General features: G+C 40.6%; 1 protein-coding gene and 1 long non-coding RNA gene across 2 annotated transcripts in view; one reads left to right on the forward strand and one right to left on the reverse strand.

Moving 5' to 3' along the window:
* The window catches only part of trmt9b (tRNA methyltransferase 9B), a 29,326-nt gene extending 13,806 nt beyond the window's left edge, over positions 1–15,520 (reverse strand). Inside the window, 1 exon segment of the mRNA XM_048161148.1 lies at positions 15,311–15,520. The gene's annotated coding sequence lies outside the window, so the exon portion shown is untranslated.
* On the forward strand, positions 10,614–14,099 carry LOC125248977. Its single transcript, XR_007180457.1, has 3 exons — positions 10,614–10,865; positions 12,063–12,132; positions 14,052–14,099. It is a non-coding gene; the product is annotated as an uncharacterized LOC125248977 (long non-coding RNA).
* Positions 15,521–16,073: the final 553 nt, after the last annotated feature.

Genomic DNA, 16,073 nt, shown 5'->3' on the forward strand with positions numbered 1-16,073 from the left:
GGTGTCTGGTTGGTCTGCGCTCATCCCGAGTTCTCTGCAGGCCCCTATGAAATTTGTGCCACAATCTGACCGCAGTTGTTTGGCTGGCCCTCTTATGGCAAAGAAACGCCTTAAGGCATTGATACAACTCGAAGTGTCCATTGAGGCAATCACCTCAATGTGAACCGCCCTGGAGCTCATACAACAGAATAATATGGCCCACCTCTTGCTCTCAGGCTGAACTCCTCTTGTACGTCTGGTAGTGATGTGCCATGGTCCGAAGACATCTAACCCCACATACGTGAAGGGAGGGCAGGCTTTGAGACGCTCTGGTGGCAAATCCGCCATTAACTGCTCCTGCATCCGTCCTCTGAGTCTACGACAGGTCACGCATTTGTGAAGAGTTGAGTTAATGAGCCTTTTACCTCCCAAAATCCAGAGTCCTGCAGCTCTCACAGCGCCTTCTGTTAAATGGCGGCCCTGATGTTTTACTTGGGTATGATGATGTCTGATGAGCAGCAAGGAAACATGGTTGTCTTTTGGGAGAATTACAGGGTTCTTTTGATTGATCTCTACGTCTGCGTTTTTCAGGCGACCTCCGATACAGATGAGGTCATTCTGCAAAATAGGGTTGAGACGACGTAGACAGCTGTTTATAGGAATTGGCTTGTCTCTTTCTAGAGCCTCAAATTCCTTTCCGAATGCTTTTCTCTGTACGGCTCTAATGATGACTTCTCTGGCTTGAGAAAGCTCATCCAGAGAGCGAGGCAGCTCACATTTATGCCATCCTCTACACTTGTCCATCATGTTAGGGGACTTGTAAGATCTTGCAACATGAATTAAGAGTGCTACAGCTCGCTGGAGAGTGTTGAAGGTGGAGAACCTCCCAAAACGCTCTATGCTGAGACCTTTCTCGTGTAGTTGGGTGGCATAACTCTTCACATCCGGACGAATTTCCGCATCCAATTCTGGCGAGACTAAACTGAACGACTGAATAGGCTCTGGCTGAATGGAAAGCTTACGCAGAAAGGTAGGTCCGTTGAACCACATTGTTTGTGTGAGGCGCGATGCTGGAACAGACCTTGATGCAATGTCAGCCGGATTGTCCTCTGTGCGTACGTAGTGCCACTGTTCAGGATTTGTGGTCTGTCGAATACGCTGGACTCGATTGTGGACATATACATAAAACCGTCTGGATTGGTTATGAATGTATCCAAGAACCACTCTGCTATCAGTGTAGAACTTGATGGAATCTAGCTTCAAGTCCAGTTCATCCTGAATCAGTTCGGCCACTTCCACAGCCAAAACCGCAGCACATAGTTCAAGTCTCGGTATGGTTGGCTCTGACTGAGGAGCGAGCTTAGACTTCCCCATGACAAATCCAATGTCAACAATGTCTTCTTGGATGATCCTCAAATAGGCTACAGCCCCAATGGCCATAGTAGAGGCATCACAGAACACACAGAGTTCCATCCGTTCGGCCTTGATTAGAGAGAGACCTGTGTACATCCTTGAAATATGGAAGTGCTTCAGCTCTTGAAGTGAGTTTCGCCAAGCCTCCCACTTGCCTAATTTCTCTTCAGGTAATGGAGTGTCCCATTCTGAAGCCTCAGAATTCAGCTCTCGGAGAAAAGCCCTACCTTGAATTACGACAGGAGCCAAAAAACCCAAGGGATCAAAAATACTGTTCACCATGGAGAGAACTCCACGACGAGTAAACGGTTTTACCTCAATGGACACAGAGAAGGTGAATGTGTCCGTAGCTACCTCCCACAGGAGGCCTAAGCTGCGTTGGACGGGTGACTCCTTCGCACAGAGGTCTACCTCTTTTCTCTCTGCCACACAGTCCTCACTTGGGAAAGCTGCCAAAACAGCCGAACTATTCGATGCAAACTTGTGGAGCCTGATGTTAGACTCAGCAAGCGAAGCCTGAGTCCTACGCAGCAAGTCAATGGCTTCAGCATCAGTAGGGACAGAACAAAGACCGTCATCAACATAAAAGTGACGCTCGACAAAGTTAACGGTGTCTTGTCCATATGTTTGTGCACCGTTTCTGATAGCCCTTCTAAGCCCATAAATTGCTACTGCTGGGGACGGGCTGTTCCCAAACACATGGACTTTCATCCTGTAGTCTACGACTTCACTCGTTACATCATTGTTCTTGAACCATAAGAACCTCAAATAGTTCCTGTGTTTCTCTTCTACGAGAAAGCAGTAAAACATCTGCCTTATGTCTGCCATAACAGCCACCTTTTCCTTTCGGAACCGCATGAGTACTCCCAGAAGAGAGTTATTAAGATCGGGCCCAGTCAATAGTACATTATTTAAGGAGATTCCGGAGTGTTGGGCACTCGCATCAAACACCACCCTGATTTGACCCGGTTTTTGTGGGTGAAATACTGCAAAGCTCGGTAAATACCAACACTCTTCATCTTCCCTAAGTCCAGGTGCCACCTCAGCATGATCATTCTCCAGCAGTTTATCCATGAACGCTACATATTGCTGTTCCAACTCCGGCTTTCTTCTCAAGTTGCGTTGAAGTGATGCAAATCGTTTGAGTGCTTGGCTGCGGTTGTTAGGCAACCGTTCTCTAGGCTGCTTGAACGGTAGTGGAGCGACCCAACTGTTTGAATCATTTCTGTAGACTTCTTTGTCCATTATGTTCAAGAAAGCCTCATCCTCAATTGATGGTGCCAGCTTGATGTCCTGTTCAGTGCGATCGAATACATTTTTCCCCAGCTTGTCTTCTTTAGCCCTGCTAAGCCCTAAAACACTCTTCCTGGGCTCTTTGCTGTGAAGTTCATCGCTGACATGCATAAAACTTGTGCACGGTTGGAGGAGCGAAGGCCGTTGACAATCAAGCACTATCGTCCTGTACGTGCTGACATTTGGCTTGTGCGCATTTCCCAGGCAGACCTCACCAACCAACACCCAACCTAGGTCAAGACGTTGAGCAAAAGGGGCGTTGGGAGGGCCATTCACTTGTTCCCTTACCTTGTGCACTCTAATTACGTCTCTACCCAGCAGCAGCAGGATCTCTGCAGTGGGGTCCAACTCAGGAATGTGTTCTGCTACTTTGACGAGGTGAGGTTGATGAAGAGCGGCGTTCGGCGTGGGAATTTCAGCCCGGTTGTCAGGTATGTCATTACATTCGATAAGTGGGGGGAGAGGGATTGTCACTTTCCCATCAAGTGCTTTGACCATAAAATCTTCAGCCTTTCTGCCAAATGTTTCCTCCGTGCCGGAACACGTTCTCAGTAAGTAAGGATATGGCTTACTCTGAATGTTGAAAAGATCGAAGAAACTAGACGTCGCCAATGACCAGTTGCTTTGGTCATCTAAAACGATATATGCCTTGATGGCTTTATCTGGACAGCCCTTGTGATACACCTTTGCTAGGCATATCTTAGAACATGACCTCCCAACTCGTTCCGCACCACATACTTCAGTACAGCTTGAGCTGATGACTTCCCTACTGTCGTTACCCTCTTCTCCCTCCCCGCCATTTATCGACGAGATTACAGGAGCCGTGGACTGTGGTGGAGGCCCCGGATGCATAGCTGAGACATGTTTGGTGCTGTCACACTCGGAACATTTCACTACTGCAGTGCAGTCCTTCGCCACATGACTACTTGAGCCACAGCATTTAAAGCAGAATCCTCTCTCTTTCAGAAAAGCTTTCCTGACTTGAAGGTCTTTGGCTCTAAAGGCTTTGCACTTCTTCAATGGATGTGGTTTCGCATGTATAGGGCAGCTCTTATTTGGATCAATGGTAGTGCTTGACTCTGCTTGGGAGACATTGGTCTTATGAACTGCAATGGGGTTCTTGGTGCTTTTAAGATAGGGACTTTCAACCTTTACAGAAGATCCACTAGCATTTAAAAAGACAAAACTTGGATCATTCCTTTTCTTAGCCTCATAGCAGATGAATCTGGTAAAGAATTCAAATGGTGGAAACCGTCCTCCATTTTCTTCTTTAAACCTTGAACCCGCAGAGATCCATTTTTCTTGAAGTCCATAAGGCAGTTTGGTTACTATAGGTTCAATGCCACGAGCAGTATCCAGGTGGGACAAACCTGGAGAGTAGCCGTCTTCCTTAGCACACTGCACTTCCATCAGCAGATCCGCTAACTCCCTTAACTTCAAATTTTCTTTCGCCGAAACCTTAGGGAACTTATCGAGTCGCGTGAAGAGGGCTTTTTCAACTACCTCTGGTGCTGCGTAGCATTCCTGAAGACGTTCCCAGGCTTTTCTGAGTGCTATGTCTGGACTCGCTACATGCACTGAACGCAGGCGCTTCACTTGGTTGCTGGATTCTTTGCCAAGCCATCGAGTCATTAAGTCTAATTCCTCAGTCGCAGTGAGAGCCAGCCCTTGTGTGGCATTTTTATATGAAGACTGCCAAGCGCGATAATTTTCCGGTTTGTCATCAAACTCATACAAGCTTGCGCTCACCAGGTCACGTCGAGCTAAATATTGCGCAAGATGTTCAGTAGCAGACACACCCTGGTCGGGTTTTAGTTGGGGGTAATAGCACGGAGCAGAAATATTCAAGTCGGTATGAAACTTCTTCGAATCGACTTGAGCATCCTCTCTGTCTGTTAAAGTCTTACCATATGACAGTTCGACTGCCGGTGGAACATAAGCACCGTCTAGACCATCCTCCAATAAATTCACATTTCCTATGTCATTAGCCTGACATACCTCATGTGAAGGAACATGGTCCTGCCGGTATGGAGAGAAGGGGTTATTCGGATTGAAAATAAGAGCGCCATCCGCAACAGGCAGAAAAGTCTGAGAGCAATCCTCAGTAAGCGCCCGTCTTGCGGAGCTAGTCGGGTCAAAATGAGTTTGGACGTATTCGCTTGTCCGTTCCATTTTATCTTCTCTTGAAGCGCTCGTTTCATCCAACAGAATACACTTCGCAATTGTATCAGCCGATTCCCAAACGGCTGCTTCAGCTTCGGCAGCCGCCGCTTCACGACACATCGCGAGTGTTTCAAGCTCAGTCTCTCTTTTTACTTTCTCCAACTGTGATTCAGCTTCTTTAGCTGCCTTTTCTATTTTTGCTTTAGCCTCTCTTTCTGCATATTCAGCGCGTACTTTAGCAGCTGCTGCTTTAGCCCGTGCACGGATTGCTGCACTGCTTGATGACGCAGATGAGTGAGAACTTCCACTAGCTACAGAAGACTTAGTACGTTTTCCTTCCATCTTGTCACGATGTTCAACACTAACTTTGTGTCTTTTCACTGTGCTGTCCTCACTGCAGTGTAGCAACTGCAGTTATACAGCCAGCTAACTCTGATACAAAATGACGAAAAGTCGTAGTGAGCGATTTCTTGCTGTTTACTGTGGCTTTCAACATCATCTTACATGACAGAGTGAAAACTGTAACAAAGGAAAAAAGTTTGAATGTTTTAACAAATCTTGTCTAATGAAATATATCCGTATCTGCATGTAAATAAACACTGTAACTATGTTTGGTCTTTTCTTTTAAACATTATTGTAACATCAACTTATTAACATAATGAATTTTGTACTTACGACATTGCTTCTAGCGCTAACAACAGATGGATTGCATGTACACACATACTGTCAACTTCCTTCTTTCCTTACAGGAAATAACCTCTAACCCCGAACTCCAGATCTACATCATATCAAAATAAAAGTCCTTAACATTTTGCCTTAATGGCAACACACAAGTTATTAAGTATTAAGTATTTGGTGCTGTGATGAACAACATTGCGAATACAAAAAAATGTAATGACTGTTTGAAACATTTTAAATACTGTTCAGTAGCGCAAATCCTTTGTTTGCAGGGTTTCCGGGGTAACCGCTGCATTTCTGCTATTCCATCAGCGCTCTCTGTTGTCAGAAAGTTAACGTGCACTTTCATTCAGCACGTCTCCTTCACTCGTTCCGCCATGTGCTTTTAAAGAGTGATGAGCACGCGCAGCTTTTGTGTAGCAATCATCTGCAAGCTATCAATGGTCAGCTAAACAAATGTATTTAAACACACACAATCGCATTATCCCTGAATAACTTTTGAATCACTATAATATAGCATAAAGTGAATGATGAATAATGAATTTATGAATTCACTACGTTCGTGTTGTTCACATAATATGCATTTAGGCGCCTATTGCCAACAAAACAGACATTTGAAGCAGTTTTACTCACCACCTGCGGTTCCAACTCATGACCGGGATCATTACCGCTGTGACCGCTCTATCTTTCGTTTCAAAAGATCTGTAAATCCAGTGTAGAACTGGGCCTAAGCGCAGATCCTGAGGGCTCGAGCAGCCACAGAAAAACACGAGATATTCTCCATTCATTTTAACCAATAAAAAAAGTGATTGCAACTATCAGTTTCTATGGTTATTTTAATGATATATCAAGAGCGCATCAATGTAATATGTGAGCACAAAACTCTCAGCTCCACTTAAAGGTGCCCTAGAACTTTTTTTTAAAAGATGTAATATAAGTCTAAGGTGTCCCCTGAATGGGTCTGTGAAGTTTCAGCTCAAAATACCCCATAGATTTTTTTAAATTAATTTTTTACCTGCCTATTTTGGGGCATAATTAGAAACGAGCCAATTTCAGGTTGCGGCCCCTTTAAATCGCGTTCTCCGCCCCCTCCCGAGCTCTCGACTCTATCACAGCATAAACAAAGTTTACACAGCAAATATAACCCTCAAAATGGATCTTTACAAAGTGTTCATCATACTGAATGCATGCGTCGGATTATGTGAGTATTGTATTTATTTGGGTGTTTACATTTGATATTGAATGAGTTTGATAGTGCTCCGTGGCTAACGGCTAACATTACACACTGTTGGAGAGATTTATAAAGAATGAAGTTGTGTTTATGAATTATACTGACTGCAAGTGTTTAAAAATGAAAATAACAACGGCTCTTGTCTCCGTGAATACAGTAAGAAACGATGGTAACTTTAACCACATTTAACAGTACATTAGCAACATGCTAACGAAACATTTAGAAAGACAATTTACAAATATAACTAAAAATATCATGTTATCATGGATCATGTCAGTTATTATTGCTCCATCTGCCATTTTTCGCTGTTTTCCTTGCTTGCTTACCTAGTCTGATTATTCAGCTGTGCACATCCAGACGTTCTGCCCTTGTGTAATGCCTCAATCATGGGCTGGCATATGCAAATATTTGGGCGTACACCCCGACTGTTACGTAACAGTCGGTGTTATGTTGAGATTCGCCTGTTTTCCGGAGGTCTTTTAAACAAATGAGATTTATATAAGAATGAGGAAACAATGGAGTTTGAAACTCACTGTATGTCTTTTCCATGTACTGAACTCTTGTTATTTAACTATGCCAATATAAATTCAATTTTTAATTCTAGGGCACCTTTAACGCTGGGTTCTTTGAGAAGCAAGGTTATCTTTCCCTCACAACCAAAAACACAGTTCTTTGGTAACATTGTTGATTTCGTGAAGTCCTGTGACCTGTGCAACGCTGCCGACATCTTCCGTAAAGCCGAATGTGTGTTGATGGGCATGCTCTTGCTCTCTCGCTCTGGTCGATGTGCCTCGCTTCCGGGAGAAGTGCCCGTACAAGGAATTCCGACCTTTATAACGTTACAAAGGCCCATACTCTGAAAAAAAAAAAAAAAACCCCGAAGGATTTGCAAGATTTCGGGGCTAAAGGCAAAAGGCGCCTTTGACTTTATTTTCTTCTAAACCACTAGATGGCACAAAAATGCCGCAGCACTTTCCTAAATATCCGCTTTTCAAAATTTGAGTCTTGACGCGATCGCGGGCAGCAACGCAAAGTTGATTCTGAGGTAGTTTGATCTAATATTTGATGTTTTTTTAAATGTTGTTGATTAAAGTAGCAAATAAGAATCTATTAAACTAATGTTTGTATTTTCAGACAAAGGTCGTCTTAATGATTTTCGGTTTTGTTCAAGGTAATTCAAGCAACAGTTTTTCAATAACGGAAGAATATGTAAAAGTATGGTATTTGGGGTAAAAAGCGCCCCTGCTGTTGGGGCAAAAGGCACAGTAATTAACATGATAATGAATAGCTGGCTGACTTTTCCATTTCTTGACATGACATGGTTAGATACAGATGGCAAATATCATATCTCAAATTGGGTATCCATCTTAGAGATAATACCCATATTTAATGAAATAAACATATTTAAAAATATTATATTATCATATCATAATAAAATATAATTCATTGTTACTACTGTAAAACTATATTAAATATTATGGGATCTCCTTCAATGCTTTCAGAATCTTTACTTTTTAAAGTAATTTTGTTTATGTATTTTTAAAATATTTTTTTATATTAACATATGCTTATTTAAATGACAGTTTGAACAAGTATTAACCTAGACATTATTAAAAACATATTTTAGCTGAAATATTTGTACGAATACTGTGTGCCTTTTACCCCATGCTGGGGAGCCTTTTACCCCATGTGTGGGGTAAAAGGCCCCCCTCACCACGTCATACATTTATAAGATTTTATACAAAATTAACCACTTTTATGATTTATTTTCACACAAAAACTGTTGCTCCATCAATGTTCAATACAAACATATATTTTTCCTGCAATCATATACTTTGAGAGTATTGAAAAGCACATTTTTTCTTAAGGTGTGCCCCATTGTACCTATTTTTGGCACAGAAATACTCATCGTATGTCCAACTCGTGTTTATCCATGTTTAGCATGAGAATCCAACTCTTTACTTATTATGCTCATTTGTAGTCACAAAAATGTTTCCCTATTTTGCTTTTTCGGATATTATCTTTCATGTAGTGTGTAATATAGGTGTTTGTGGATGTAAAAAATCTGCAAAGATTTAAAAAACATAAGTGCAGAAGCTTTTGAGAGGAAATTCAGATATGGTAATGGGCGTTTAATTTTTTGAGATGCACAGCAAGTGGCAGACAAATCATAACAGACTGGCCAATCAGAGCAGAGCAGGCTCTCAGAAAGGAGGGTTTGAAGAAACCGAATCCTTGATTGAACTGTTTCAGACAAGAGGTGATGCTGCAATGTATATTATGAAAAAATTAAAGTGATTTTTGACCTTGAATGCATCTAAACCTATTGTCCAAAACAAAATCAGAAGCCTTTAAAATAGCATAATAGGGGCACTTTAATAGAGCCCTTTTGGAAATGAAACACAATATTAACTTAAAAGGCTGCATTTACATAGATTCTCTCTACATGGCAAAATATCCACGTGACAAATTTTTTGTGAGCAGTCATTTTAGACTTGCGCCAGTCTCTCTGGCCTTGAGAGTCTTGTCAACAAGCAAACAATATTAAAGGTCTTACCAGCACACACCGCATCAAATAAAGAGATAGTGGACAGCAACCTTAAATGTCACCTGACTGAAAGATGTCAAATGGTGTCGCTCCAACACACATTTGGAAAATATCAAACCTCCATCAAAGCAAAATTGTTTCCGTGACTTTCTCAAGCCCTTCCGTCTTGAGCATTAGGATTTCACCTACCCTTAGGACCCTGTGTACTGTTGAGCACTCTGAGGGTCCCTCATTACGAGACTATTTTAAGATCACACCCGCTGACAGAAGGATGGGAGAGGAGCGTTATGGAGTCATCACTTCGCACAGCCCTGAAGAGACTCTGATTGTCCCTTCAATTCATTAAAATGCTCAACTCGACAGGCATTATTTAAGCAGCTGCAAGCTGGATGTTGTGAGCATACTGAACAGCAGCATCTAAATTTAGAAACAGGCAATACCCGCCAGACCACTATTCTCTTACAGAGAAACAGCGGGTCTGGCTCAGCAATACTAATGGAAACATGGAATGAATGATAAAGAGATTCATTGTTCTGTAATATATCCGCTGATAGATTTACTTTTTCCTTCATGCAAGTTTCCCATAACTGATGCCTTAGAACTTAAATAGCTCTGTTAAGGCCTTAAGATAAATCTAAGCATTGCTTTTTCTTATAAAATAAGAATGTAGTAGTATAATAATATACCGCAGAGCAGTATGGATACTAGCCTAGTATGCAAATACATGCCACATTTAATATTTCTGTATTTACACTGAATATCATGAATCCACCACAAAAAAAGTACTGTGGAAAAATGACTATTACCAGATGGTAATACCATGGTATCAAAAACCATGGCTTTTTTGTTGATGTTAAGGCAAATAATTGTATATAATAATAATAATAATAATAATAATATTTTTCTGATGAAAGATGTAAAATATTATAAATCATTTTAATATAAAATTATATTTAAAACAATACACACACATATATACATATATATACATATATATATATATATATATATATATAATTTATTTGACATTTTTCTAACATTTAAGCGATTGATGCACATGCATCAGGCATATATAACACATATGCACACGGAAATGAGAAATGTACATGATCTATACATAATAATAAAACTTTTTTAATCAAAAATGTCCATGGTTTTCTAACAATAAATGTAAACTATTATAAATCATTAAAACAAAAACTAATATATATATATATATATATATATATATATATACACTCTAAAAACTCCTGGGTTATTTCTTTAACCCATTTTCTGGGTTATTTGTGTTGGGTTAAAATTATGGGTTATTTTTTCAGCGAGTAACCATTTTCTGGGTTACAGGGCTAATATTTTGACCCAATTCCTGGGTTGTTTAGGTTTCTGGGTTATTTTTCAAAGAGTAACCCATGTTCTGGGTTAACGCCCCTTCCCCCGCCCCCTGCTGTTGTTCTGGAATTTTCTCACAACAGTCGTTTGAAACAACCGTCACTTGAACTTGAACGCACTCGATCCGTTTTGGTCTGGGCTTCTTCGGTGCAACTTCGTCGCGTATTCAAGGTAAGCAAGTATTTTCAGTGTCAATGTAACGTAAACTTTTCTCTGTCCATGTCCCCGTTGCTATTTTAGCACTATTTGTTGAAAAAATGACCATGGCTTACCGTGGTAATTCTGTGGTTAGCATGTAGCTGCCTGCGGATATCGCGACAACATCTAACTAGTTTAAAGTCCGTGTAAAGTCAATATAAATATGTGTTTTGAGTTTGTCAGACTAAATAAGAAAGTGTTATTAACCACCCAGCCTCATTTGAATAATTAAAAATAACGATAAGTTCATGAAATTAGGTGTCAAAATGGTTGAAATGCTTTTTACACATTGTTGAGAAACGTATGACCCATTTAATGTGTTTAGAAGAAAATGACTGAATTTACTTTACACGGTCTTTAAATTCTATTTTCCATAAACTGTGTTGTACTTATCTCATTGTTATAATACTGGTAATAATACGACAGGTACAGTGCAGCTAGTGGCGACTTCATGCCGCGTTAAGGGGGTCGAACACCGGACGAGAAGCGCCGCGCCGCGTCTAGGACAACTCGAGGTATCGCATACTTTCTCAGTTTATGGCCAGCAATATTGTTATGTTTAAGGACATTATGAAATTAAGATAATGTCAGTACTATGTTATGATTGTACTGTATAATTAAATACAACCGTTGCTGAGTCTGCAGTCTGAACCTCAGAGCGTCCGTTAACTGAATGAATTGAGAATATCACCTGAAAATACAATAGGCCTAACATCAGCAATTTTTATTCATGCAGCTGATTTCTGTAAATTAATGTAAAACTAACTTTATATTGCAGCACATGGTGAAGTCAGTATATACATTAATGACGATTTGAGACAAATAAGTGTAAATTTAATATAAATCTATGTACATGGCGCTCTGTGGCGCTGCAGGATTTTGAACAAGGTCCTGAACCGTTGCTGGGCGCTGCGGACAGACGCCGAATGGCGCCGCCGGTGTGTGTACACTCATAGAGAATAATGTGTTTGAATTTTAAATAAGCTTCTCTTCCGGTGTGCGACCCCCTTTAGCCGCGGCTAGAGCGACGAGGCAACACAATAGTTGAGTTATGTTAACCAGCTACGCTGTGCTTATCATATTATACAGTGCTCTACGGGCTTAAGTAGTCAGAGTTAAAGAAGTGTGTCAAGTCTTCAAATTGTTGCTAACCTCTATTGTTTTCTCCAGGTCTTTTTAAATGGACAGCTTTGTCGCTGATAAGCTAACTGAGTGGCGGATGTCTGAGCTGATTTTAGAGGTGAGCGTTTTACTCTTTTAAGGGATAGTTCACCCAAAAATGAAAATTTGATGTTTATCTGCTTACCCCCAGGGCATCCAAGATGTAGGTGACTTTGTTTCTTCAGTCGAACACAAATGATGATTTTTAACTCCAACCGTTGCCGTCTGTCAGTCTTATGCTGTGTTCACACCAAACGCGAATAGAGCGTCTGGCGCGAATGATTTCAATGTTAAGTCAATGTAAAGACGCGTTTACGCGCGTCTGGAGGTCTCGCGGCACAAATGAGGCGTTTAGCGCGGCGCGGAAGACGCGAATTCGCCTCATTCGCACGAATGGTGCTTTTTGTGCATTTACGCGTTTGACGCGAATTCGCGTCTGACGCCCGAGTTGAAAAATTTGAACTTTGGCGTAAATTCGCACCGCGTTAACCAATCAGGAGCCTGCTTGCTGCTGTGGCGGCAGGCCCGCCCGGAGTCACTCATTCAAAATGGAGGAACGACTGATATTATCAGTCACCCAGAGATTTATGACACAAGTTCATACTTCAGACAGGAATAAAAAGGACCTCGCTTGGAGGAGTGTCGGTGAGGAGATTGGGCTACCTGGTAAGTTGTAAATACACATTTCACTTTTGAGTCACGTACACATTTATCGACCCGCGGCCTTCCCGCGACGCTGACCCCTACGCCACTGTTCTGCTCTCCAGAGCAAATACAAAGCGGTAGCTCTCTCGATGAACGCACGATCAACATCAGCCATCTTGCAAACAGACAACCGCCTAGCACTTGCCCCTCCCACAAGAAGTGGATTTCGCCTCGGACGCGCGTCAATTTCGCTTCAAACGCTTGTTTTTTACGCGCGTCTATTTCACTCTAGACACGCGAATGCATTCAAAATGTTCAAGCGGCAAACTAGACGCGGTAGACGCGAATTTGACGCTCTATTCGCGTTTGGTGTGAACGCAGCATTATAATGCGAGTGAATGGTAACACAATTTATAAGAGTCAAAAAATATGCTTAGACAAATCCAAACTGAACCCTGCAGCGCGTGACTACACATTAATGTCCTAAGACACGAAACAATCGGTTTGTGCGAGAAACCTAAGCGATTGCTGAACGCAGTTGGACATAGTGGTGTTTTAGAGGTAAAAAATTATATAAATAATTTTCGGTTTCTTGCACAAACCGATCGTTTCGTGTCTTAGGACATCAATGTGTCGTCACGAGCCGCAGGGTTTAATTAGGATTTGTCTAAGCATATTTTTTGACTCTTATAAATTGTGTTACCATTCACTCGCATTATAAGACTGACAGACGGCAACGGTTGGAGTTAAAAATCATAATTTGTGTTCGACTGAAGAAACAAAGTCACCTACATCTTGGATGCCCTGGGGGTAAGCAGATAAACATCAAATTTTCATTTTTGGGTGAACTATCCCTTTAACTGCCCTCATATCATCTCTCTATACCTAAATATTTTTCTTTAATATGACTTAAATGTGTCAGTGCAAGATTTTGTGACAGTCACAACATCTTTGACAGTGGGGAATGCATCTCTATAATAACCCTTATAGTTAAAAGATACTTGTGCCTTGTCTTTAAGCTGTTATGCATAATAATGGGCCAGATATTCACCTTTGCATTAATGTCATTACACTTGTTAGTGAAAGAAAAGATGGACAGGATAGACTGTCATTCACACAAAATGGGTAATGCTGCAAAAGAACCACATTAGTTAACTAGCAAATTGGGCCACTTTTTTTTTTTTTTTTTGCTTTTTTTTTTTGCTTTTTTTTTAAACAAAAAAAAACAAAACAACAGCATTCCCTTAAAAGTGATTATTTGTTAGCTTGATAATCAAAGAGTGTCTGGTGAGTGGTTCACAATTGTCTCGACTTATTAACAATACTCATGTTGTCTTGTTTTCTGTCTTTCAGGTGAAGACAGAGATGAGGAGGCATTTCTTCTCTTAGATGAGGACACTACCAAAACTCTTGTCCCTCAAGTTCAATCCAGTTATTGAATGTTGTCAAATGTTTGAGAGAGAATGAGTTGTTTTTCTATTTTTTCTAATGTCTAATGTTATTACAGTGTGACCTAAGATAAATAGGTCTAAGTGTGTAGAGTTTATGTAAAGTTTAATTTAATTTAATGCAATAAAAAATGTAAAAGTGCTTGAAGTGTGTAAGTGTCTGAAGTTTTATTTTCTGAAATAAGGCATACTTGCATAGTAACCCAAGTTAGGTTATTTTTGACCTTTGACCTTTGGTTAAAAAGGGACCTACTGATTTCTGGGTTATTTCAACCCAGATATTGGGGTTGCTCTTTTGACCCAGAAGTTGGGTTATATTAACTACAATTTTGGGTTATTTTAACCCAAAATTTGGGTCAGGTATTTAACCCAGAAATTGGGTCAAAAAGAATAACCCATTTTTCTGGGTTGAAATAACCCAGAAATTAGTTGGTCCCTTTTTAACCCAGGATTTGGGTCAAAAATAACCCATTATGGGTTATTTTTGACCCAGGAGTTTTTAGTGTGTATATATATATATATATATATATATATTTTGTGTGTGTGTGCTTAATTATCAACAAATGCTTAACTGTCACAAAGCAAAAATGTATATATAATAAAACAACATATAAGCTAAACATTATTCAATCTATCAAGCATCACACACTATATAAATATAACACGCACAGCATATAAGTGCTTGATTTACATAATTGTCTGTGTCTGTGTGTGTAGTATGTAATTTATATAAGCGATTGATGCACATAACATATGTGCATCAGGCATATATAACACACGTGCGCACGCAAATGTACATGATCTCAGTTAAATAACAGGAAATCAGGAACTTGTTCTTTCATTCATTCATTCATTCATTCATTCATTCATGTTTAGGAATCATTACACTATGAGACACATCATCGTGTTGATCCCTGACGAACCTGAATGACTCTATAAAGTTTAAACGCCAATAATGAGCTTCTTCAGAGAGGTAGTCTTCATTAAATAAACATGCATTTCACACACTGGCGTTTCTGTTTATCTTCATGCGCGAACTACACAAGACCGTCATTCAGCGTCAAGTGATACAAATCAATGCATTTGTTCCGGCTGAAAGTTTTATCCCATGTACATTTGCAACAGAAGATTCAGCGCCGTAAACATCCTATGAATCAAACCTACCTTTCCCCTCTCAAGGCTGCAGTCGCAGAGACATCAAAACCGACGGGAGGTTATTTCTGTAATTCGCGACATAATATTTCCGTGAAAGTAAAACACAACGATAAAACATCGACACCCCACACCGACTGTGTGCAACCGACCGGCTCAGGGTGCACACTGGGGATGTGTTAATAAATACATGCTCACTACACTCGACCCCTAGTCTGGAGTGATGTCCTGTTCGCGAACGAATTGTTCATATGAATCGGTTCTTTTTAATGATTCAATCGAACCGATTCTCAAATGATATCTTTCTTATAAAGTTCCTGATTTTTCTCCGGAGTATCTTGGAAGTTTACACTGATTGTGAGTGACTAAAATGTTGAAGCAAATTTCGGTATTATATTACTCAAAAGGTAGGAAAAACACTTTTCAATATAGGCTACACCTAACTGGATCGCACAGATAGCCTACAAAACTACAAGCTATTAAACCCAGTCAAAAACTTAATACACTGAAGCATTTGGCTGTAAATGTCACTTGTGAGACGTCAGGGAACATTGTGATGAATCAAACGAATCGAATCATTTTAGCAAGCCGTCCGAACGAATCGACTCGCTTAAATGAATCGGACATCCCTATGTAACAAGACGGATGATTGAATTTAATGAGAGCGCAGGGAACACAGGACTAGTGCGCGGCGTAACATCCGCGACTCCGATTGGTCAGCACAGTCATGTGACCCCAACATAACAAACACGCACACTGTGACACATGGCAAACG

This window comes from Megalobrama amblycephala, linkage group LG16, assembly GCF_018812025.1.
Source record: "Megalobrama amblycephala isolate DHTTF-2021 linkage group LG16, ASM1881202v1, whole genome shotgun sequence".
Taxonomy (NCBI): domain Eukaryota; kingdom Metazoa; phylum Chordata; class Actinopteri; order Cypriniformes; family Xenocyprididae; genus Megalobrama; species Megalobrama amblycephala.